The sequence below is a fragment of the Tachypleus tridentatus genome, chromosome 6, assembly GCF_004210375.1.
Source record: "Tachypleus tridentatus isolate NWPU-2018 chromosome 6, ASM421037v1, whole genome shotgun sequence".
Taxonomy (NCBI): Eukaryota; Metazoa; Arthropoda; class Merostomata; order Xiphosura; family Limulidae; genus Tachypleus; species Tachypleus tridentatus.
Window position 1 is genome coordinate 76,232,259 of NC_134830.1, and position 26,210 is coordinate 76,258,468.

The 26,210-nt window shown below is 34.2% G+C and overlaps 1 protein-coding gene across 4 annotated transcripts in view; it reads right to left on the minus strand.

Annotated features, from left to right (window-relative positions):
- LOC143252838 (cell adhesion molecule Dscam1-like) overlaps positions 1-26,210 on the minus strand; it is a 240,897-nt gene that overhangs the window by 201,400 nt on the left and 13,287 nt on the right. For 2 of the 4 annotated variants that reach the window (XM_076505598.1, XM_076505599.1), the window contains exon 3: positions 9,156-9,200. The exons of 1 other annotated variant lie outside the window; for it this stretch is intronic. The gene's annotated coding sequence lies outside the window, so the exon portion shown is untranslated. Of the gene's footprint in view, positions 1-9,155; positions 10,269-26,210 lie in introns of those variants that run through there. One more of the 4 variants, XM_076505601.1, reaches the window with a different exon arrangement.

Here is a 26,210-nt window from a genome sequence, read left to right on the forward strand (position 1 = left end):
TGGGAGTAGACGTCCTTTCTATTGCCCACTTTCAACATCCAGCTCTTAATGTTTTTCCACAGTGTTTCTATAGTTAATTAATTGACAATCATTAGTCGCAGAAATGTCTTATAGGCAAAAGCTGAAAGGTCACTGGTCAAAGTAGCAAGTAAGAATAACTCATGAAATATCTCTTCTTATCAGTCTTATGGTGACTGTTGGAGCATAAACTTCAGATAATGTTATGTATTACTGCAGTAATTGCGGACATTGTTTTTCTGTTGCATTCCTCCATAGAGAGTTTCAGAGTACTTACTCTTTAAGATATTTTAAACGCTTGTGTGCCTTCATCCACAAGGTGTGGACGTGGGTTTTGGTTTTTGTGTAAGGATGTAGCGCCATCTATGAATTTATTTAACATTAACTTACCTCAAAAATAATAAATGCTCAATAACAGCAGTAATGGGAATATGAACCCCCATTAGTATGCCCCTTGTTCCAAACTATTATCCCATAAAGTTTGTTGAGACTGGCCCAGCAACATAGAAGTAATTTGATAACGAACAAACACAAAGACAGAATTGTGTATATGTATGTGCGTGCTTTACATATATAGATCATTTAAACAAATCAGATATCCAACTTGATAGACTTTATTGGGAATAAAGTATATAAATCTGCACTTTTTAGCATACACTACTAGCGCAGTGCCATCAGTATTACCATTGTTTGGACGTAATTTATCACTAGACGTATACCTATGGAATTTCACATACTAGTTTACACAGATTGTTTTATTGGGTGCGTTTTACTCGTTAACTTTGTTTCCGCCTACCATACTCTCTAGTTCTATTACAACGTAAGAACGCATCACTTTATACATATGAATTTATTAATATCCATAATCACACGTGTACATCTAATTTACAAATACCGCTCAAACAACTGACAAAAAAGTGGGTACTTAGCCCTACAATTTTCAACGTTATTACCCCACAAACCATAATAGTACGTCAAAATTCAAACACATATATTTAGCACTTGGTAAGAACAAAAACTGTATATTTAAGTAAACTGAGTAGTGTGTTTCTTTTTTGCTCCCTTACTTTCTATTGGTTTCTCACATCGTTACATTTAACAATAGCCAAGCTATATCATATAAGGATTTCCAAGACATTTCAAAAACCCGTAGTATCAACATTTATTTTTCTTTAACAACTGAACTGTTTCATGCAGTAAATGCATAAATCGAACAAGAAATGGACGAATTTTGTTTCACAATAACGATAAAATGAAAATCGCTGTTGGTAAAAAATTAATAGTTTTCCCTCGAATTCTCACTCAGTTATATCCACATATTGGTTTGTAATTACAATAAAAATTATTACGATTTTTTTTACTTTGTTTGTTTGTTTTGGAACTTCGTGGTAACTAGCTGCCTTCCCTCTAGTCTTATATTGCTAAATTATGGACGGCTAGCGCAAATAGCCTTCGTGTAGTTTTGCACAAAATTAAAAAAAAAAAAACGTTCCTGGTCAATTATCTATAGCTTTCCGATTAGTAAGCGTTTATCACAGTTATAGCTTCCGATGCTTATACTATACTGACTGTAGCGACCAAAATATTAAATTCTCTCTCAGCATGAGGTTTACATACTTTAAGCAGAGGTTCTCTAATGTTCAACAATGTTCGAAGACACGCTAGTGTTTTCATAAACCATATATTATAGATTCTTGCTTTCAAGAATCTTCTACAAATTTAGAGAACAGGTAGAACTTGCGCAATACACATTCAACAATATAATTCATATGTATCAAACTGAAAAAAATATAGATATTAAAATAAAGGTGTAACAGTAAATCCGTTACAAATTTCAAACTTTTGTTTTCTACCAATGTACGCATGCTGGTGTTTATATCGATTGATCACTGAACAGTTGGCTATAAAACGTAGCTAAATTGCTCTTCTTTAGCTATGCATCCCTGGGTCATTTCCCTTTGATGTCATACGCTCTTTATCATGGTTTGTTTGAAGTTAACCTTAAACCTACGTAAAGGTACGAAACCCGTAAATCCGCAGATATACCGCTATGCTACTGGGGGCGGGCTTTTCTAGTGGGAAGGAATGCTTTTTCTTTAATTTCACGCAAAGCTACTCGAGGGCTATCTGCGCTAACCGTCCCTAATTTAGTAATGTAAGACTAGAGAGAAGGCAGATAGTAATTACCATCCACTGTCAACTGCTGAGCTACTCTTTTACCAACGAATAATGGGATGGAATTCCATGTTATAATACTACAACAGCTGAAAGAGCGAGCATGTTTGGTGGGACAAAGATTCGAACCTGTAACCTGAAGGTTGGGAGTTGAGCAATTCATGTATTTTGGTGAAATGATATTCCAGTTTACGAATAATAAACTTGTCATTTTCATTTCTATAATTTTTAAAGAAGTACGTTATTTGAAATACATTGGCTTCACATTTCAAATCTGTTAAAATAACTCTCCAAACCAATACAGTTCTTTTCATTTTGCCCATTAAAATTATTACGTATCAAGTTGGCCCCACTTACCATTAAAAGTTAAACCCACTACCTTTTAAACATACTAATGTTGCAGAAAGATACACTAAACTCAATACGTATAAACGGACATTTTACTGTAAACTATTATAACCATAAACATTCGAACTTATAACAGAAATTATAATATTTTATTTACACATGGCTACAAGTTTAAAACAAACACATACGACAGTCTATTTGGCACACTGGCTTTATCACTCAGGTGATTTACCAAATATTGAGTTATAAAGCTTTATTAAGATGTATACTTAATATTTAAATGTACATTTCCCTTAATACAAAACTTAAAGATATAGATTTGAAAAGTAGCATAGTCTCGTGTATATACTTGCCTTTATACAAATGAATAATTTTAATTGATTTAATGTTGCAATGGACTAACAACCTTTAGTTTGATTTTTTGCACTTTAACTCTCAATGGACTTTGATTCTTTGACTTGATTAAAACATTTACAGATGGAAAGCACTTTTAAAGATATACAAATTTAGCATAGGAAAGTGGCTGCTACCATAAACACATAGTCAAATTAATAATTCTAGCGTTAAACATGAAGGAAGGTAAGTTAATTTCTGTGCACAAAATATCTGTTTTTAGTGTTCATACTGAAACCGAAACCTTGCTTAGAAATTTAATACTACGTTTGGGCTGTGGTTATGTGACGGAAAACCCAGCTTAAAGATGTGCTACATGCATACTGTGGTTATGTAAGAGGAAACCAAGTATGGGGATGTTGTGCTACATGCCTGCAATGTTTGTGTAACAGGAAATCCAGCTTGAAGTTGTTGTGCAACATTTGTGCTACGGTTATGTGACAGAAAACTAGCTTGGAAATATTAAACTATATATACACTGCTGGCAAACTCTTAAGGCCAATGAACATAAAGAAAAAATATGCATTTTGCATTGTTAGACTCAACCACTTATTTGAGTAGAGCTTCGAAAGATGAAAATAAGAAAAGGAAAAATAAAAATAAAAAACGTGTTTAGCATTTAATAGGGGAAATGTGAACACTATTAATTAACCTAAATACTAGCTGGTCAAAATTTAAGATCATACTGAAACGAAGCGTTAATCGGTAAACACAGAACGAAATTTAGTCATTTGTGTTCAAGCATTAGCGTTGTCAACATCTCCCACTGACATTTTCTGTGTTACATTGGGTAAAAACATAGCAAAAGCTTAAAGGTTGACAGAGGTTGAATGTAGCAGAATTGTCGAGCTGCAAAAGCAAGGTCTCTCTCTCTCAACGTGCCATCGCTGGTGAGATTGGGCGTAGTAAAACTGCTGTTGCAAATATCTTAAAAGACCCTGTGGAATACGAAACGAGAATTTCAAGTGGTCGGGCCAAGAAAATTTCGCCGGCGTTGAGCAGGAGGATTCGACGGGTTATCCGGCAAGAAACCAGCCAATCGTCAAACCAGATTAAGGCCCTTACGGACGCAGAATGCAGCTCAAGAACAATAAGACGGCATCTACGAGAGAAAGGCTTTAAAAACCGTAAACGTCTTCAAAAGCCACACCCCCTTTCACACCACGAAACAGCTTGCTTAAACTTTGCCGAAAAGCACCAAACATGGGACGTAGAAAAGTAGACGAAGGTTTTGTTCTCTGATAAAAAAAATTTAACCTGGATGGTCCTGATGGCTTCCAACGTTACTGGCACGATAAGGATATCACACCAGAGACATTTTCTACACGACACAGTGGAGGAAGTTCCATCATGATTTGGGGTGTTTTCTCCTTCCATGGAACAATGGAGCTTCAGGTTATACAGGGGCATCAAACACCACGAAACAGCTTGCTTAAACTTTGCCGAAAAGCACCAAACATGGGACGTAGAAAAGTGGACGAAGGTTTTGTTCTCTGATGAGAAACAATTTAACCTGGATGGTCCTGATGGCTTCCAACGTTACTGGCACGGTAAGGATATCCCACCAGAGACATTTTCTACACGACACAGTGGAGGAAGTTCCATCATGATTTGGGGTGTTTTCTCCTTCCATGTAACAATGGAGCTTCAGGTTATACAGGGGCGTCAAACAGCAGCTGGCTACATTGGAACGTTGGAGAGAGCATCCTTATTGCCTGAAGGCCCTCGCTTGTATGGAAATGACTGGATCTTTTAACAGGATAACGTTGCAATCCACAATGCCCGCAGAACAAAAGACTTTTCATGGCGAATAACGTGGTTCTTTGGACCATCCAGCGTGTTCACCCGAACTGAACCCCATTGAAAATGTTTGGGGGTGGATGGCAAGGAAAGTCTATAGAAATGGACGTCAATTCCAAACAGTGCATGATCTTCGTGAAGCAATCTTCACCACTTGGAATAACATTCTAGCCAACCTTCTGCAAACGCTTATATCGACCATGCCAAAACGAATATCTGAAGTTATTCACAATGACTGCCAGCAACTCACTACTGAAACTTATTGTTAAGCATTTCCTACCATGTTTAGGACTTCTTTTTGGTATGGTCTTAAACTTTTGACCAGCTAGTATTCAGGCTAATTTTATAGTGTTCACATTTTCCCTATTAAATGCTAAAAGAAATTATTTTCCCTTTTTTTATTTTGATCTTTCGAAGCTCTACTCAAATAAGTGGTTGAGTCTAACAACGCAAAATGCATATTTTTCTTTATGTTCATTGGCCTTAAGGTTTTGGCCAGCACTGTATGTTGTGGTTATGTAACAGACAACCTAGCTTGAAAGTGTTCTATTGTGTGTCTGCTGTTGTTATGTAACATGAAATCTAACTTAAAGGTGTTGTACTATATGTATGCTATGGTCATGTAACAACCAGAACCCCAGCTAGAAGTTGTTGTGCTACATGTGTGCTTCTCTTTTTTGCCTTTTTTTTTTACACATAACACGAACGGATATTTTACAACAATAAAATTTTCAGACTTTATAAAGAGCCTCTTATAGCTTACAACAAACAACTTCTGTTTAATTTTTTTTAAAGGAAATACTGATAAATCCAATTTTTTTTCTTATCTGTACACAAAGCTGTCATTCACAATATACTATTATTATATCTTAGTTAATGCTATGATTGACCCTAGGTCTGAAAATTTGATTTTTCTAAAACAAATCAGTTATGAGAAACAAAATAATTGATTAAAGAAAGGGAGATTTGTCTGCTTTAAGGTAACAATACTTTGGAAACACATTATTTATATTGCAATTACTTTCTTATAACACATGGCCTATAAGTTAGAAAATGTAAAGTGTTTTTCAAATTAAACATTTCAGCTTTATTCTATCATTTATAGGTTTTACATTTTGCAATTACATAATTGCTAGATTAATTCAAAACAACAACTAGTTATTTTTAATATTACTGCTTGTAGTTGCCAATTAATTCTTAAATTCTAAATTAATGTGGATTTTGAAACATTTTATTTGGTTTAACAAAAAAACTATAAAATTTAAAAGTCAAGTCCTAAGTATGCTTAAAATAAGCAACTTCTAAGTCAGTTGATACCAATGTTTTTTTTTTGATAATATAATATTCAAAATATATTTCATCTGAAATTAACACAGGAGTTCATACAAAATACATTTATTAATAGGTTTTGGACATAATAAACACAAAGACTAAGTGCCCAATTTTTTTATTGTATAAAGCTACTTTGATCACATAAATATAAATATATACTACAGTTTTTAGAAGCACTACACTGTTTAAACAAATTAAGTGAATTTGTTGAATATATGAAGACAACATTCCTCTGTACATATAAGATTTTACTTACAAAATCTTAAAGGTATAATTGGTTGCCTAGATTTCTTATTTTCCTTTTTTAACAACTGCATATTCCTTTTCCTGTTATTTCCTCATAGTTTTTCTATAATCCATATATGGATCTCTCATTTAAAAGCAACTAACTAATTCGGCTGCACCTGTTTTTGATGTGACACTAATTTCATGGAATTAGATATGTCACGCTGTACAAGCATATAATACTTCAAACAGTACATGCTTACTACACGGTCTAAGAAAATATTCTTGTTATAGTCATACTTAACAAGTTTTTGTATTGTAAACATACTGAGTAGTTTATACCAGATGTTAAAAAGACAATCTCAAGTAATAGAATACCTTTACAAATTATTAAAAATAGAAAGAAAAATACTAAAGAAACAGGAAATATAAAAATCAATTGAATTTCAGTTAAAAAAACAATACAATCATAAAACAAAAAACGTAACAGAATACTGCTAAGAAAATATTCATAGTAGTAATTTTATAATATAAAAGGTTTTAAAGATAACTATGTAACATTTGTTTAAGGAGAGAAAACAGACAAAAATGTGCTTTGTGAAATGAAATACTTATTATATAGTGCTAAAAATGACACTTTTCAAAAAGAAAAGTAACTTATAAAATGAAACCTCACACATATTAGACATTGATTAAAAGGATAAATTAATCAACATAATTACTTAACGTTACAAAAAATATATTATTAAGTATTTCAGTCACTACTTAAAATTCTTAAATACATAAAAGTTATTGCTGTTGAAATGCAATTTTGAAACTTAAAAAAAAACTCTCAGTAAGGAGAAAAAGGTCTGATCAACAATTTATTCTTACTAACAGAATTAATAAAGAGCTTCCCCACAAATTTACTTAATTAGATTTTGAGAAGGATATTTAAGAATTTATTATAAAAACAATATGTATATTAAACACAACTTTTTTAAAAAAGAAATAAAGGACTATAGTTTCTCTTTAAAAGCTAGTATTAAGATCTACCCACTGGGAGGAAATTCAGTATACATGAATAAAGTCATATTTTTAGCATACTTTAATTAAATAGTGCAAGAAATGCCTTCTTTTTAGCCAATAAAAATGCCTGAAAAACTGGATTGGGTAGCTTGTTGGGTTTTCTCAACAAAAATGTTCTCTGCTGGCTCTTGAGGATCTGTGCAAATTCATTTGTACAAATTATTGCAGTAACAATGCTTGGTTTTTTCTTTGTTTGTCTACACTTGCCATCAACCTTTACAATGTGAGATTCTAGCTTTCATATGAGGGGAAGTTAGTCTGTTTTGGAAGTTAATATTTTCTTACACTGAAAATTTATTTTTAATAAGTACTTATCTCTGCTCATACAAAAACTATCTCAATCGATTATTGTCCTGTAAGCACTGCTAAAAGATATTTTAGTAACCAGTGCACCAGTCTTTACATCCCCAACAGTTTCACACCATTTCTAAACATGTGCATATTATGTAACTATTCTCAGCCAAGAGTATTGCATTACCTATAATGGTCCAACTAGCTTTCTCTGCTATTCCCACTCAATCCTCACTTTTGTGAATTAGCAGGTACCTGAATGAAATCAATGGTTTTTGTGGAGAGGAAGTGCAGAAAATGTGTGAAAGGAAATAAGTACCTATGAAAATACATTTTCATGGTAAGAAAATGCTATATTCTTAAATGGCCTTACCTCCTTTCACACAAAAACTAGTATCCCACATTGCAAAGGTGGAGAGCTAGTGTAGGCACACAGAGAACAATCCAAGTAGAATGCATCTGTCCAGAATGAACAGGTATGCTTGGAGATGAAAATGACACACCTATGGAGTGCCACACTACTTCTCGAATAAGTGTTCTTTACCCTTGAAATGAGGAAAGAAATACAAAACGTTCATGCTTGCACAATTGTAAAAGGGTCAAAAAAATGCATAATGTAGCAACATATAACATGAAAATATGTAATAACAAGTGGCTTGGGATGTGGACCGTGTTATCAATACTCAACCTCAACCATAAGTAAACAGAGTGCAATACACCAGGCAACTAAAATTACAAAAAGGAATTGAGCAATGACCAAAACTGGCCAAACTCCCAAAATCGCTGAGGGAGCAAGAAGTACAACAAACTAAACCTGGCATTATGGGGACTTGCCATTCCCTCAACTCAACCATAAGAACAGGATAAACTGTAACCAGTATTATGAGCAAAAATCATAACTCACTCAACTGTAAATGCAAGGAAAAGACATCTTGTATCTGAAATTATGAGGAGGACAAGCAGCATTCACCCAACCATAGTAAAAGAAAGCAGATGTCCCATTGCCAGTATTATGAAGCAAACAAAGTCTCTCAAACTCAACCATAGAAGCAGGTAAGCACCTTCTACAACCAGAATTAATGAGAAGAGAAGCATTTACTGCACATCACCATAAGAACAGAGTGTTGTCAACCTGTATTCTCATACCAATTATTATTTTATCATTGTTTTTATTGAGAGCAGTTCACCAAAACAGAAAACATCTATGAAAATTGCCAGTGAGAAACCATCCTTGCTGTCTTTTCACTGAGACAGAAAAAGTGAAGTCAGACTGCATGATTGTCAGTTTAGCCATAACAGAAAATATTTAAAGTAAATTTCACAATTAACAAAGATAAGGAGAAATAAGTTGTCTGGTCAAAAGATGTTCTAAAATAATTAAATCTGGTTGTGTTAATTTAGATCAAAAGAATACAATTATTTAAAGTTCTGCATACAATTGCAGTAACCCATGGGAATTTATCACAAGTTAAAAAGCAAGAAAGAGAGAGAAAAGAATAACTTACCTTCTCGATTGAATACTGAAGTAACTGAGCTAGCCTGTATGGACTCTTGATGAGAAAAGAGAATTACTTAAGTATTTAGATACAACTGTGAAAAACATTAGTATAATAACTATTTTTACATTGATTTAACTTGCTTTGAATATACTATTTTAAAACAAGTGGACTGTGTACTCCCCACTTATTGTTGACATTTATAACCAATAGCTCACAGACATCTATCGTAAAGAACTTGGCCCCATAAACTCTGACACCAGCATATATGTATTTATGATAGACAACTACTTTAAAGGCCTACTAAGAACTAAGAAAGGTTATTTATAGTCTTATTCATGTTCAACACTGAAACAAATTTGAGGATGCTTACTGTTTGAGAAACATCAAAATTTGAACAAAGGTGCAATCTTCCAAACAAGTGACAAATGTGCAATCAACATATTTATTACACTGAAATGGATTAAATAAAGATGGTCAATAAACCACCTTTCTTCATTATAACACATAAAAAATTTGAGCTTATAAGATATGATAACTGCTAAGCATCTTAGTAAATTACATAATAGTTATCATTACATTGAACAAAGACAATGGTGAACTCATTCTATAAAAAACTGTTGTAACACATTTAAAAAAATTCCAATACACTAGTGTATTTGTTGAGTTTAATAAACACTCATCCTGTACATGATCAAATAATATTGATGCTTATTTATAATAAACAATAACATTTTTACTGCCTATTTTAAATCTTTTATAAGGATTAATAACACTGTGTTACAGTTACGACAGAAAGTGTTCGTACCCCTGCGTCATGAGTAGTTTTTTTTCCTCATACCTTAAAAAGTATCATGATTAGGATAATGAAAGTAGAGTATATTATATATATTATACTAACACACATCTACATACATTTTTATGTAAATTGAATGACAAATAAACTGTTTATAAACAAATAACCAAACATAGGAGGAGCAGAAAGTGTCTGTGCGTCTACTTTAATGGTCAGTTGTTAGCCTTTCAGGTGAATTACTTGGCACAATCTCTCCTCATAGACTTTTTAAGTTATGAGCAAAAATCTACTCGGGACGCAGGGGTATGGACACTTTCTGTCGTAACTGTATATCTAATTTCATCTAATGTTCAGAATACAAAATTCAATTATCCTATTAATTTGGCTAGTTTGGATGCAAAATCTTCATACATAACTTTCAGTGAGATAGGTAAACAGCAGCATTAGATTGATATAAATGGTTTAAATTAACATCAGTTATTTCATTAAAAGGAAAATTTATCAACCAGGACAAGGATATGAGGTTACCTCATGTTGATAACCAATATGTTATCATGAGAAGAAATGGCTTGATAAATATCCTCTTTTACTTAAACCACTTCAATATAATGTTTGGCTCTGTTGGTCCATCTAGTCTGTCCAATCAACAAAACAATAATTAAAATATTTATCAAGCCTTCTCTTAAATTCCTTTAAATTTACAGCTTCCACAACATCTGCAAGCAAACCAGCCACTTCACAGGCTAACTACATTGTTAAAAAAATAAAAGTATCTAAGCTGGAGATGACTCCTACCCTGCCATAATTTGTGTCCTCTAGTCTTACCATTTTCACCACTAAGTACAAAAAAAAAACGATTATGCCTTGATATTGACAGTTTCTTAAAGATCTTAAATACCTTCTTTATTTTTGAAAAAAAAAAACTATTAAAGTGGTTGTATCATCCTAGTGGCTCCTCTGAAACCTTTCCAATAAATCAATGTTGTCCGAAAGTGGGGAACCCAAGAGTAACATATTACTACAAATGAGACCTAACTAGCAGCCTACATAATGAAGTTATAACCCCTTTTGTCTTGTTTTCAATATTTCTCTGGATACAATCTAACATCTTATTTGCCCTACCACTTGCAACAGTACACCTCTTGGATGGTTTAAGAGAGTGATAAAACATAACACTCCTAAGGTTGTTCAGATAAAAATTATATTTATAGTTTAAACTGAGATAACCCATATACAGTACTTGCATTTATTATAATTAAAAGCCAGCTGCCACTTATTCACCCAAAACACTAAGTAATCTAAATATTTTTGCATAGCAGCAGCACCATCTTCATATTCAGCAACACCTAAGACTTTAGTGTCAATAGAAAATTTAAGTAATTTACTTGCATTTCTCTTATTTACATCATTGATGTAAGTCAAAAAGAGCAAAGGTCCTAACAAGGGCCATGAGGTACCTCAATTGTAACATTAATCCAGAATGACTGAACTCCACTTATAACATCCTTCTGCTTTCTTCCTACAAGTGGTTTTCTATTCACTATGCTAACTTATCCTCATTTCCAATAGATATTGCTGGGATGTTTTTATGTATTTTATTCTAGTTCTTAATAGTAACTAGTGCTTTAAAATTTTATACCAAAACTTTAAATTTCAAACCTAAAAGGTTTACCTTGCAACAACAATTACCATGATAATATCATCAAATATATAGTTCTGAATCCATTTTGCCAAAGCAACTAAAACTGGTTAAAGGAAAGTTAATACTTACTGCCATTTCAACTTATGCAACAAAAAAATACATAAAGTCAATACACATCACATTACATACTGTAAAATTCTGAAGCTTTTAGTATTGCATTGCCTATTGGGGAAGTCATTCCTTACATATAATTAATGATATCTATCAACTAATTTCAAGATTGTATACATAACCTTAAGTAATATCTTATTTAAACATCACCCAAACATGAACACTTTTCATAAATATAAAGATTAAATTATGAAAGGTCAACATATAGCTTTGTGGGGTTTTATTGGAAGTGACTGCAAACTTGAATTAAATTGGCAAGTCAAACTCAACAGTATAAACAACAAACCAATAGGTAACAACCAACTGACCTCCTATGAAACCCTAATCAGTATGAAACATTTTGACAATACTGCTGAAGTGAAGATGAACAGGATCTTCATATCAAGAAAGCCATCACTAATAGATAGGCTCAAACCTAGCATCAATGAGAATTCAAATGCTAGAAAGTTTTTAATAACTTTATAATAGCAATTCTTAATATCAGTACAGTGCATACTTAACCAGATACCTATAGATTTTTGCTTCATGATATATACAAACATACAGCATTAGGTGTTCCTCAATACACACCCAATCATTTACAAGTAACCTGGTTTTACAAAACAACACCATGAATTTCAGTACTATTTGAAAAAATATCTCATGTAGCCTCTTGGATTTAAGAGGCCATGGATTTTTTCATTGTGGATTTCCATAGAATATACTTCAACCATGTAGTTAGTACTTGGATTCTTTATACAACATAACAATGAAAACTTAGCAGTGTCTGTTTGGATTATGGAAATAGAATTAAATTTTTGTAATTTTGTTTAACAATATAAAATCTCTATCAAATGTGTGTTCTTTTCTTGTCCAGTACCTTACTTTAAGAGTATGTTAATACATTTTAATAGAAGTAATTGAATATTATACCGTAAACCTGTTGTCTCACAAATACAGAGCTCTTATTTAGTTCTTGAAAAACCATATACGCTGCCGCATCAGCAATACAAACGAAACCTACAGTAACAGATTAAAAAATGTTATATGCCAATACCTTACGGCCCGGCATGGCCTAGCGCGTAAGGCGTGCGACTCGTAATCCGAGGGTCGCGGGTTCGCGCCCGCGTCGCGCTAAACATGCTCACCCTCCCAGCCGTGGGGGTGTATAATGTTACGGTCAACGAATAGTGGGATTGACCGTAACATTATACACCCCCACTATTCGTTGGTAAAGAGTAGCCCAAGAGTTGGCGGTGGGTGGTGATGACTAGCTGCCTTCCCTCTAGTCTTACACTGCTAAATTAGGGACGGCTAGCACAGATAGCCCTCGAGTAGCTTTGTGCGAAATTTCCAAACAAACAAACGAAAAATGCCAATACCTTATAAAGTTGCCATTTTCAAAACTGAGATACACTAGGAAGTATCTTTATATTATAACTTTGTATTTCTTCTTTAGGTAAAAAGTATAATCTACAGCATATCAAACAAAGTTAAATAACATGTCAATTGTGGAACGTTTGCTAAATAAATCACAATCTTGTTACATGGAAGTTTTAATTTTGTGCGTGTTTTACCTTCGATTGTTTTTTAAACTTTATAACAGATGGCAATATACCGTGAAGTAAATAAATGATTAGATATTGAAAACCGTAATAAAGACGTGTTGGCCTGGCATGGCCAAGCGCGTAAGGCGTGCGACTCATAATTCGCGGGTTCGCGCCCGCGTCGCGCCAAACATGCTCACCCTCCCAGCCGTGGGGGCGTTATAATTTTACGGTCAATCCCACTATTCGTTGGTAAAAGAGTAGCCCAAGAGTTGGCGGTGGGTGGTGATAACTAGCTGCCTTCCCTTACACTACTAAATTAGGGACGGCTCGGTGCAGTAGGCTAACAACCTATTCACTTAAAATACCTGTTGAAGAATCCGCAAGCGATTGCGATCCTATGTTCCTTGATGGAATCTAGGAATCTTGATAACTATCTAACTAATAAAGACGTGTGTGTGCTTTCTTATAGCAGAGCCACATCGGCTATCTGCTGTGTCCACTAAAGGGAATCGAACCCCTGATTTTTGCGTTGTAAATGCGTAGACTTACCGCTGTACTAGCGGGGGTGGGGACACAAACGCAGTAATAGGTATGAAAAGAACCCACTAATATAATGTTTTGTTTTGTTTTGAATTTCGCACAAAACTACACGAGGGCTATCTGCGCTAGCCGTCCCTAATTTAGCAGTGTAAAACTAGAGGGAAGGCAGCTAGTCATCACCACCCACCGCCAACTCTTTATCAACGAATAGTGGGATTGACCGTCCCAGTATAACGCCCCCACGGCTGGGAGGGCGAGCATGTTTAGTGCGACAGGGATGCGAACCCGCGACCCTCAGATTACGAGTCGTACACCTTAACACGCTTGGCCATGCCGAGCCGAGCCGACCCACTAATATAAACTACATTAAAATATACACTCAAAAATATTTACATAAAATTTTTAAAGAGCATAAAAGTAGAGAAGTTAACCTAGGTGGTTTTAAATTTGTTTTTAAATTAAAAATTATATGCAACACTGAATATGATTGTATGAGAGTAAAGGCAAAATCTGGACTTTAAAAAGAACGATAATAAATAACATTTCCTTTACGCAGTTTAATTAGCGCAGAAGTTAATTAACATTTGAGAAGTAAATGACATATTGTTTTATGGAAAACACCGATGGATATTCGCTACAACCATCAGTTTTGCAGATCCATGTTTATACTGTTTGCTTCTTTGAAGAAAACATTTAATTAAAACTGTAACAACGTTTTCCCTAAGACTTCAGGATGTAAAAATAAATAAAAATGTAGAATAATAACAACAAAAGAAAATTTCAAGCAAAATCAAAATAACAGAACGATTAGTATATGTTACAAACTAAAATCAATAATGTAATATCTAAACGATGATACATTTTACAATTTATCTCGGATGAGACCTCCAATTTATTACGTTATGATCTTCAATTTCAAACAGCCCGAAGTGAGGTAAATTATAATTTTGATTTATAAATTAATAAAATGTCGATATGTATCAAATTTATGATATTTGCCAAAAAGATTCATACACATAGTTTTATTTCTTAATACAAATATATTTTAATATACAAATAATAATACAATTTATAATAATGGTTGTTACAAATAATTTAAGTTGGATTTAAGTTTTGCAAACTTACAAACAATATTGAATCTTTTATCTGATCTGGAACAGTATGTTTTATCGACGAATCACGATGAGCGAATTAGTTTAGAGATGATATCAGTATAGTTCATTCAACAGTAACTAGCTAGCTCTTTCTTCTCTCGCCCCCCTCTAGTACAGCGGTATGTCTCCGGATTTACAACGCTTAAATCAGGGATTCGAGACCCCTCGGTGGGCTCAGCAGATAGCCCGATGTGGCTTTGCTCTAAGAACACACAAACTCTCTTCTCTCACGCCATTTACAAGCTGACTTTTCACCGACGAATATATTAAATGTCCTTGTAGAAATACTAACGTAAGAAATTAATTATCTGAAAATAAATGGTTTATAGTGTTCCAAATTAACAAACGTTTCTGGTCAAATATCTATAGTTTTCCGAAGGATAAGCGTTAATCACAGTTATAGGTACCGATATTTATAGCATACTAACTGTAGCAAACCAACAATATGAAGCTACTTTTCCGCATTGCGTTGGTTACCTTTTATATGCTTAATAGGAGAGTTTTAAGAAATTTTAATTGACAACAATACCGGCAATCACAAGTATTTTACATACACACATAGTACACTGTTGATTCTTACACTCGCGAATCTTCTACAAATTTATAGAATAGAATGGAATTTCGCAATACATATTTAACAAATATAAATTACATGCATTTCTAAATATATATTAAACTGAAACAAATATAGACATATTAAAATAAATATGAGAGTGAATTAAATACAGCTATAGCAAACAATCTACTGATAAGCCGTAAGCACGATTATAATGTTCTGTAATGGCCATATCGTCTGCTCTTTCTTGTAAAATGTATCTTACAGGTTCTGCATTTCTGTGAAGTTTCCGACCAGTCTTTCCAATATCATCCCACTCACAACTGTGGTGATTTGTTCTGAACCAGCAAAAGTGCTAGCATTTGATGGCCAAAATAAAACATTCGGCTCATATAATCAGATTTGGAAATATGGGTTAATAGACACCTTCATATTTGTCATCCTATAATTTGTGATTAATTCTTTCGACTTATGGAACAAACAATTTTGTTAGTAACTGTTACAGTGTCAAAGGCACCAAAGTACTTTTCAATTACACTAAGTGTCTCACGAAGAGACAGCCTAACATTTATAATATCGTTGGTTGATATCTTAGATAAATTAATATAAATATTTTTGAAATTTATACCACTTCATTGTTAAAGAGCTGTAAACTGTAGATACGGTATTAGCAACATTACGAGAACTGCTAATTACTGTTGTTCATTGCCCTAAACAAATACATGATACCAGCAACGTGCTGTTAAATACAATGGTTTATAAGTGCAGATCAAAGTCGTAAATCCGTTATCTGTATATATACCCTCACTACATCTCAACCTTGTTCTATGGTATCCTGCATTAATGCCACCTCATCTTTGAATTTCTATAAACTATTATACTTTTTTATCTCAGCATACCGTTGGGAAATTAATTTTGTTTATTTGTAGTTAAGCACAAAGTTACACAACAGGCTATCTGTGCTGTGTTAAACACGAGTATCGAAACCCGGTTTTAAGCATTATAAGTCTGCAAACTTACCGCTGTGCCACTTGAAACAGGGAAATTTTGACTATGTGTACAAAAGGGTTGTACTGCAATTACTGTCTAAGACAAGTTGGCCTGAAGGGTAAATTCCTCTCTTGCTTTACACATAAGTTATGATAAGATTAAACGAGCACTTCTCAACACTGAGAATCACAAATCACATAAAACAAGCAAAGAACCACGAAGTTTAGCTTTAAAGTAAAATAACTGGAAACTACAGGTATGATATGTGTTAAGGATACAAATTGATTTTTTTTTTTCAAAGCAATATGTATTTCTTTTCAAACAACTAACACATAACTGAATATTGCCGTTTCATATTAAGTCACTAATAGAACACATAAAAGAAATGAGAAGCAACTCTGCCCGTTATGAATGTATGGCAATGGAGATTGTTGACATGTAAACTTAAAGATCAGAAACTTGAAGAACTGGACAGAGAAAGAGATTAATTTAGTTATTTCGACAATACGGAAACCGAGAAGTTTGATAAGGAAAACATTCGTATTGAAACACTTTATAGTCTAATTGATTTACAATACATAGCTATTACACATCGCTAACAAGCACCTTTCACATAAAATATGCAATCTAACCCACTAATGTACAGGTAACAAACCTGTATTTGTTGTTTGGTACACGCAGAAATGCTTAAATTCTGAAGTTAAATGCTTTTATTTCCACGTAGCACTTAAAATAAACAATAGCTCTTCATGATAGCATATCCATCTGTAAATTACCAAAATATATTTCACAAAACTCTTTTATTTTGCAATATAGATCTATTTAAGCAAGAAATTCTAAAGAAACATTTTTCCATCGTTTTTTTAAATAATATGTGCAATAGAGTATTAAATAGAATTTTCGGGTATGCCCTAAAATAAAACTCTGAATGTTTCTCATAAAATCAAATAAATTTACATTAATAACATAAAATATTTTTCCAGATAAATTCCTGGAAATAAATTATAATTTTATCAAATTATAAGATTTCATTTAAAAATAACATTGTCGAAACATTCTCTTTTCCATGAAGATGGCGTAAACCAAAATAAGAGTTATAAAAATATACTTTATTTTTGTTTCCTGGAGCTTAAGTCATTTTCACTTAGAAAACGAGTTCTTTACTCCAGAATTTATTGCGTTAGATAAAAACTAAAACATTACAATTGTTCGTTAATTTAAATGACATGTGCTATTCTTAAATACGTTGAAGAAATACTCAGAATGTATGAATGTTGCTCTTTGTGCGCATGTACTGTTCTATCCCGTATTACAGTTAACTATTTTTATACGCCCCATTTACAAGTTTTTATAAAGAAATTATTGCCAAATATGCTTGTGGTACATCAACATTAGTTACATCATTTCTATCCTTCAATTATCTAGATTGCGTAACCTTTAAAACTCGTGTTCAGTATTATTATACGTTTACTATAGCCGTATTATCCCTTTGAAGTGGCGACTGTATTATTGTCTTGTATACAGCAATGTCCTTTTATTGAACTATTTTCTGTACTTTACGTACTTCAAGAATCGCGGATCTCTTCTTATGTTTTTTTGGTTTTTTGTTGTTGTTTGTTGATTTTTATAGGTTCCTCGAATTTCACTTTTAACCGATAAACACCAATATAACAGCACGAATACAAAAATACAAAATTTGTGCCTTTTCAATAAGCACCGGAAACTGTTATTCAATTTACATTAACATCCCCTTCCCCACTTTATTGTGCCTGCGAGACTTAACCTTTTCCATAAAGAATACGTTGCCTTGGAACATTACTGTAAACAAAAGTATGGCTACTTTTATGTACTGTAAATAATTCAAGTTTGTTTGTTTTGTTGTTTTTTGTCGGGAGTTTGAGCATAAAGCTGCACCTTGGGCTACCTGTGTCCTACTACAGGTATCGAAACCCGGTTTCTAGCGATATATAACGGAACATGATGGGAGTCAGCGTCCTCAATGCATGATTTGCAATGCCAAGTTGAGCAATTCTTGTCTAGCACCGGCAAAACTAAGAGAACACTCCCTAAAGCTGCATGGAGATGGAAAATACAAGAACGCAATGCTTGCTGAATTCAAGGTAAAGAGAGCCAAGTTCGATGAAAAGGCTATTTTGCCTGTTCTCTGGCTTTGTACCCATCGACAAATTGATCCTCACAGCATCGTACGAAGTTGCGTACTTGATCATAAAGCAGGGCAAACCACACACCATTGGTGAAGCACTCGTAAAACCAGCTGCGTTGAAAATGGCGAATATCATGCTGGAAAAAGCTGCTGAAAATAAGTTATCCCAAATTCCTCTTTCAAATGACACCAGCAGAAGCAGAATAGATGACATGAGTGATGACATCTTGGCTCAAGTAGTTGAAGATCTGATTTCAAGCCCAGCAAAATTCAGCCTTCAACTCGACGAGACCACCGACGTTTCCAATTTAAGCCAGCTTGTTGTATTTGTGCACTATGTGAAGAAAGACGAGGTAGAAGAAGATCTTTTATTTTGTAAGCCTCTTACAACAACAACTAAGGCAGCCGATGTGAAGAAACTTGTGAATGACTTCTTCAGAGACAACAATCTTTCGTGGGATATGGTTTCTGCAGTTTGTTCAGAGGGAGTTCCAGTCATGTTGGGACGAAATTCTGGTTTTGGTGCGCTGGTGAAAGCCGATGCACCACACTGTGTTCTGCACAGGCATACGTTGACAACAAAAACCTTATCTTCAAAACTGGCAGAAGTATTAAAAATTGTAGTGGAATGTGTGAACTTTGTGCGAAATAGTGCTCTGAAGCACCGCATCTTCAAAGAGCTGTGTAATGAAATGGGCTCTGAAATTGTGGTATTTCTGTTTCATTCTAACGTTCGGTGGTTATCCCGGGGAAAGGTGCTGAATCGTGTTTTTGCCATGAGTGTGGAATTAGCTCTGTTTTTGCGAGAGCACCAGCGTTGTCATGCAGATTGCTTCGAAAAATGTGAGTTCATTCTCATTTTGGCGTACATGTCCGATATCTTCAATGCTCTCAAACATCATCGAAGCGGAAAAAACCTGAAGGCTTTTCAAAAGAAGCTACCATTATGGAAACAACGAACAGAGAATGATACCTTCGCAAACTTACCCCTGCTGGACGACTGTGTAAGTAAGATCGAAGATGTGTCTGAAATTGGAGACATTTCTATACCCGGAGAACTGAAGCAAGCAATTGCCATGCACTTAGATGAGCTCGCAAAGCCTCTTGACGGATACTTTCCCACCAGAGAGTCATATCCAGCATGGGTGAGACAGCCGTTCACGTTAAGTGTTGCAACAGCAGATGTCAATGATGAATATCTCGACGAAATCATTGAACTTCGGCAGAGACAGGTTCAACAGCAACGTTTCAGAACAACAACGCTCTTAACGTTTTGGTGTCACCAAATCGTAGCGTACCCTCTTATTACAAAGAAAGCCCTTTGTAATGCCGTTTGTTACAACGTATCTTTGCGAGTAATCCTTTTCGAGGATGGTAGACATAAAAACGAAGAAAAGAAACAGACTTTGTTGCAAAAATGATATGAGAGTGGCACTTGCCAAGGTGAAGCCGCGCATTTCTGAACTTGTCTCTGAAAGGCAACAGCAAAAGTCATTGATTTGCAGTAAATATTCATTATGTTTTTGTTTTTGTGTGAAATTCATGTTTTGTTGGTTTTGTTATTTGAACACAGTGATATTGTGTGCAACTGATGCATGGTTCATTTTGTGCACTAATAAAATATGTACTTATATTTTGAATATGAAAAATCATATTTTATTTTTCCAATTACAAAGGGTTCAATGAATGCAAGTACGAAACTTCCGGGGTTCAGTACCTCCAACAAGGTTAAGAACCACTGTATTAGACACATCATGAAAACAGCATACGACATTTAATCAAAACAGAATTTTGAGAGTGATAAATAGATATGAAAAATTTGTTACGTAACTTGTACGAGTCGTACCACGCTTTAGTAATAATTGTTTCCGTCATCCAAATGGCAGATTTCTAGTTATGTTTGATATTGTTGCTAGTAGATTCTGGAAATGCAGTTACAGCAAGTTACGTTCCTTCGTTTGTTTGTTTTGGAATTTCGCACAAAGCTACTCGAGGGCTATCTCTGCTAGCCGTCCCTAATTTAGCAGTGTAAGACTAGGTGGAAGGCAGCTAGTCATCACCACCCACCGCCAACTCTTGGGCTACTCTTTTACCAACGAATAGTAGGATTGACCGTCACATTATACACTCCCACGGCTGGGAGGGCGAGCATGTTTAGCGCGACGCGGGCGCGAACCCGCAACCCTCGGTTTACTAGTCGCACGCCTTACGCGCTCGGCCATGCCAGGCCTACGTTCCTTCAGAAAATAGGTTAGTTAGTGAAAAAAAAAGAAAATTTAACCGATGTGTGAACAGTTAGCGTCAACGGGTGATTTATACAGCGTGTTTTACAGTTGTATTTTAATAACAGAGAAATGAAATATAATTAGATTCGATAGTAACTGAACGAACCTGTGTGGACTTCCGACGAAAAGAAAACGAGGGACAGGTATTGAAAGCTTTGGATACAACGCTGATAACCAACAAAAAAGTTGAGTGAAGTTAGGCTTCGTAGATGTTAGTTTAGCTGTAACAGGCGATATTTCCAGGTGAATTTCCCAGTTTAACAGAAACAAGGAGAATATCTTGTCAAAGGGTGTTCTAAAGTAATTAAACCCACCTGTTCATGATGATGAGAAACCCACTTGAAGTAAAAATGTATTCTAAAGACGGCTAGTATGGGTATTAAACTTTAATTCAAATAAAGTACAGAACAACGTTTCGACCTTCTTAGGTCATCTTCAGGTTAACAAAGAATATTTTAATACCAATACCAGCCGTCATGTGAATACATATAACAACCCACCTTTGACAAAAATGAAACAGTAATTTAAAGTTCTAGATGTAACTATGATAACCAACGGGACAACGTAAGTGAATTTATTGCAGATTGAATAGTGCAAAACAGAGTAGAGAAACATTATTTGAATCTAATCTTATCAATTAGATTCTAAAGTAATTGAATCAGCCTATGTGAGCTTTTTCTTTCTTCTGACAAGAAAAACTAATTATTTAGAGTTTTAGATCCAACTGTGATATCCTGTGCTGTAAAGATATTTTTTTAGATATGCTTGACTTGTTTTCAATATATAATTTAAAAATAAGCAGATTATTTGCTATCAGTTTAATGTTCGAATTTTTCGCCAAGTTACAGACCTCCGGATTACATGTCGCGGGCTCGAATCCCCGTCGCACCAAATATGCTCAATCTTTCAACCATGGGGTGTTATAATATTACGGTTAATCCCAGTATTCGTTGGTAAAAGAGTAGCCCAACAGTTGGCGATGAGTGGTGATGACTAGCTTCCTCCCCTCTAGTTTTACACTGCTAATGTAGAGACGGCTAGCGCAGATATCCCTCGTGTAGCTTTGCGCGATATTAAAAGAAAACAAAATTTCAAGTGTTGCGGCTATTGAAGCTTCCTCCAGCACATTCAATTTTTTTTTGTTGTTGTTTGGACGTGTATCTTGAAAATGCCACGTAAGGTTGACTAAACGCCGTCTTCTTTCTTCTCGTGTTTCTTCCATTTGAATATTTATTAATTAACGTTTACTCACTACTTAAAACTTTTTTAAACATAGCTTTTCAACTTTCACAGGGGCATATGGTTTAGCAATCTGTATGCTAAGAAATGATGAACTACCAATTTGACCTACATGCTACAATCAACGGTATTTTCATAAATATTATCATTTGTTTTTTAAATACTCGTTTAAAATCTAATTTAACTTACTTGAGGATTTATTTCAAACATATGATACATATAACAACATGTAACACAAATTTTGTTCCTGGATAGTATGTGTTATTTCTTAATTGCTTATGTTGTAAAAGTACAAAAAATGGCCATTATTCCCTTCAAACTTTGCTTTTGTGACCTGGATAATGAAATTTAGAAATTAACCTATTTTCTATGTAAAAACAGGCAAATTTGCACATTTTCATTTACATAAGGTCTGAATAAAACGACATATTAATCAAGATTTACATGTATTTATACTAAAGTTATACAAAAATGAACAAAAATGTTTAAAAAATGAGTAGTTTTCGAGATTTGCGACTGTAATATAAACCACTTTAACGTATCAGGCTCCAAATATAGTCTCCCATCATGTTTTCGTTACACGCTCCTTGGTAGCGGCGTTCAAAGTCCAGTATACCTTGGTGAAAGCGCTCACCTTGTTCCTCTGAGTATGTTCCCATGATCTCCTTAAATTTATCAAGAATAGCATCAAGGATATGGACTTTCAGGGACATCCTGCAGCCCATTTTGCCATAGTTCTTCACCAGAGTCTCAACTAGGTCCACATAATTTTCGGCCTTGTGATTGCTCAAGAAGCCCCGAACCACTGTGACAAAGCTTTTTACCTTTTTACTGAGCTTCTTGGGGAATTTTGTGCACTTCAGAATCTTCTTTATTTGTGGTACAACGAAGACACCAGCTTAGGGAAGAAGTCATGAAGGTACTTGAAGGCTGCAGACTTGTTATCAAGAGCTGTGATAAATTGTTTCATGAGACCCAATTTTATGTGCAATTGTGGGAACAACACCTTCTGGAGGTTCACTAGTGGCTCACACTTGACATAGGTAAAGCCTTCTTGGAGACCCATCAGAAATGCCACCACTCTGAAGAATCCGATAACCTCCCAGAAATACTCATCATACTTCAAAGCTTCTAGCAAGGTCTTAATGCTGTCGTATTCCTCTCTGAGGAATGCGTCTGGAGAATGCTTACAGCTTCTTGATACCATCTCTGATCAAATCAGATAGGTCTATGTGTTCACTTAAGCAGCTACAACTAAACTAAAGTGGTGAGCCTCTGTATATATATTACTATGGAAAGTTCTAGAAAATTCCAAAAGGTTCTTGAAAATTCTCGTAAGTTCTACAACATTCTAGAAAGTTCTTAAATTCTTGTAAATTCGAGAAAATTCTCAATCAGCTACACATCACTGAATCTACCTGGAATGTTCTGGAAAATGGATAAATTTGAAAATTTCATTACCCAGGTTACAAAAGTAAAGTTTGAAGAAAAGAATGGATTTTTTTTCCATTTACTTTAGGCAAAAGCAATTTGGAAATAACACTTACTGCCCAGGAACAAGAAAAAGTAAATATTTCGTTACAAAGAGTAATTCATTGGTACTATAATAATAAAAATTGTTTTGTAACTTATAAACTTATTTCAACAAAGTAAGATAACTTAATGTATTGATTAACTTGTTGGGTTTTTAACGAAAATTACGGGAAGGTAGAATTGGACACTATATATAATAATATCAGGTCAGTTTTGTGATGGATTTTGTAATTCAACTAAAACGAATGGAAGATGGCATGTATTATAAAACATGAGTAACTTTATTTAGTAAAACTTTCGCTATTAATAGTTTCAAATAAATTTTAAAGTTAAAATTTATCTTGAATTTTGATGAATATTTTTCTTGCTACCTCCAACTGTTTAACTATTCCTATTAGTTTTCGTTACAGTGTGACATAAAGACAGAAACTTCTTGTTATTTACAAAAATTATTCAGAATAACTACTGTGATTCACTTGTAGGTGTAAATGATTTTGTTCTGTTTTTCAAACAGACTTTAAGACAAACCCTTCTGTGTATAACTATGTAGCAAAGTTGTGATCCTCAGTCCTACTTTTTTCAATCAGACAATTTATCCAGCACTCATCAAAAGTACGGAATCTGTACATCACTCATTTCTCACAGATCCTCCTTTGGATTTTCATTGTATTTCTGATGTTTCATGAAAACGCGGGAGGATTAACATGATTATGCAAAATTTGTAATTTTGTCATTTTCTCTCCATTTCTTTACCCTCCTGATCTGTGCTTTCTACCTTACATAGTTTTTGGTTAATCTTCCCCTTTTATAGTACTTTACTTTTCTCTTTTACTTCAATACTTATTTTTCTGGATATTCGCACTTCAGTTATTTTCTTTTACATACCCCCTCCAAGTGATTCAGTGACAAGTCTGTAGGCTTATGACGCTAAAAATCGAATTTTGATACCGCTGTGGGCAGAGGCCCGATAATCCAGTGTATTATTTAGTGATTAACAGCAACATAACCCAATAAAAAATAACTTGAATATTATATCAACAGGGTAATGCAAAACTGGAGCCAAACACATGTAAGAATATCTTGTTTGTTGTCTGTTGTAGGTGTCGGAGATGAAGTAGGCTCTCTGTGATTCTATGTGACTGTCTCGCTGTTCCCGATTTTGAACTGATAAAGTAGCAGGAAATTAGATAGACAGCAGCACTCACCGTCAACTCTTAGGTTTTTCTTGTTTTATTCAAAGAGTCGGGCGACTTGAAGGTCATTCTTATAGTGCATCTACCGTTCAAAAATTGAAAAGCGTTTTTGTGGCAACAGGATGCAAATCTTAAATCACCATATTTAGTCCACGAAAGTTAACCACTAGGTCACAACTTATCCTATAGATTAAGTTAGATTTAAGTTTCTCAAATAAACTAATAATTAACTTTTAACAAGTGACATCTGACTTACCTAGAAAGCATTTGCTATACCACTCTCAGCCAAGTAAATGACCAGAGGAATAGCAACTAGACAGCAGCACGCGCTGCCTACATGGCTTCTCTTAGTAAAATGGCGAAAATGACTTCTCAATTCTAACGCCCAACGAAAGAAATAGCTGAATGTATTCAGCAGCGTATCCCGTCTCAAGTACAAAACTAATCACATGAACAACTCGTTATATTACCACTAAGACACGTACAATCCGAAATCATTATATAATGTGAAATGTTTTGGCCCCTTATATTATAATGGATACACCGTTATACGTTTATTTTAATACCTACACCTGTTTCAGTATCTTACAATTGAAACATAGTAATGTGTAGTTAACATATATATTAAAATTAAAATATTCAGCTATTTGAAATCTTAACACCAAGTATACGAAATATAATAAATCAGAGGTTCGTCCGAAATAAATTATAATGCTTAACAATATATATATATAGTAACGGATGTACCGTTATACGATTTAATGCCTATGCTTGTTTCAGTATAGTTTTCTTTTTTTGTATGTAACGTATTTTTGTGTATTGCGCAAGTCCAACATGTTCTCGAAATTTGTAGAAGATTCTTGAGAACAAGAATAATTAATATTTGTTTTAAGAAAACGCTGGCATTTTTTTTTAACATTGTTAAACGTACGAAAATCTCGCAAGCCACCACAAGACGTCAAAAGAGAATATTGTTTGTCAGCAACAGTCAGTACACTATAACCTTCGGAAGCTATTATTGTAACTAACACTTATTAATTGGAAAAGTACAGAATTTGACAAGAAATGTTTATAGATTTCGAATATTACGAACCGTATGCCATCAATAAATTAACTTTGGACGTTAGTATTTCTATAAGGACATTAGACATCTTTCTCCGTAAAAAATCAGCTTGTAAAAGTGTGAGGCCAGCCATGAAAAACAGTGCAAGCTTAAGCGACGTATAACAATATCAATTCAGAATTAATTTGCTCATTGTGGACCGCCGATAA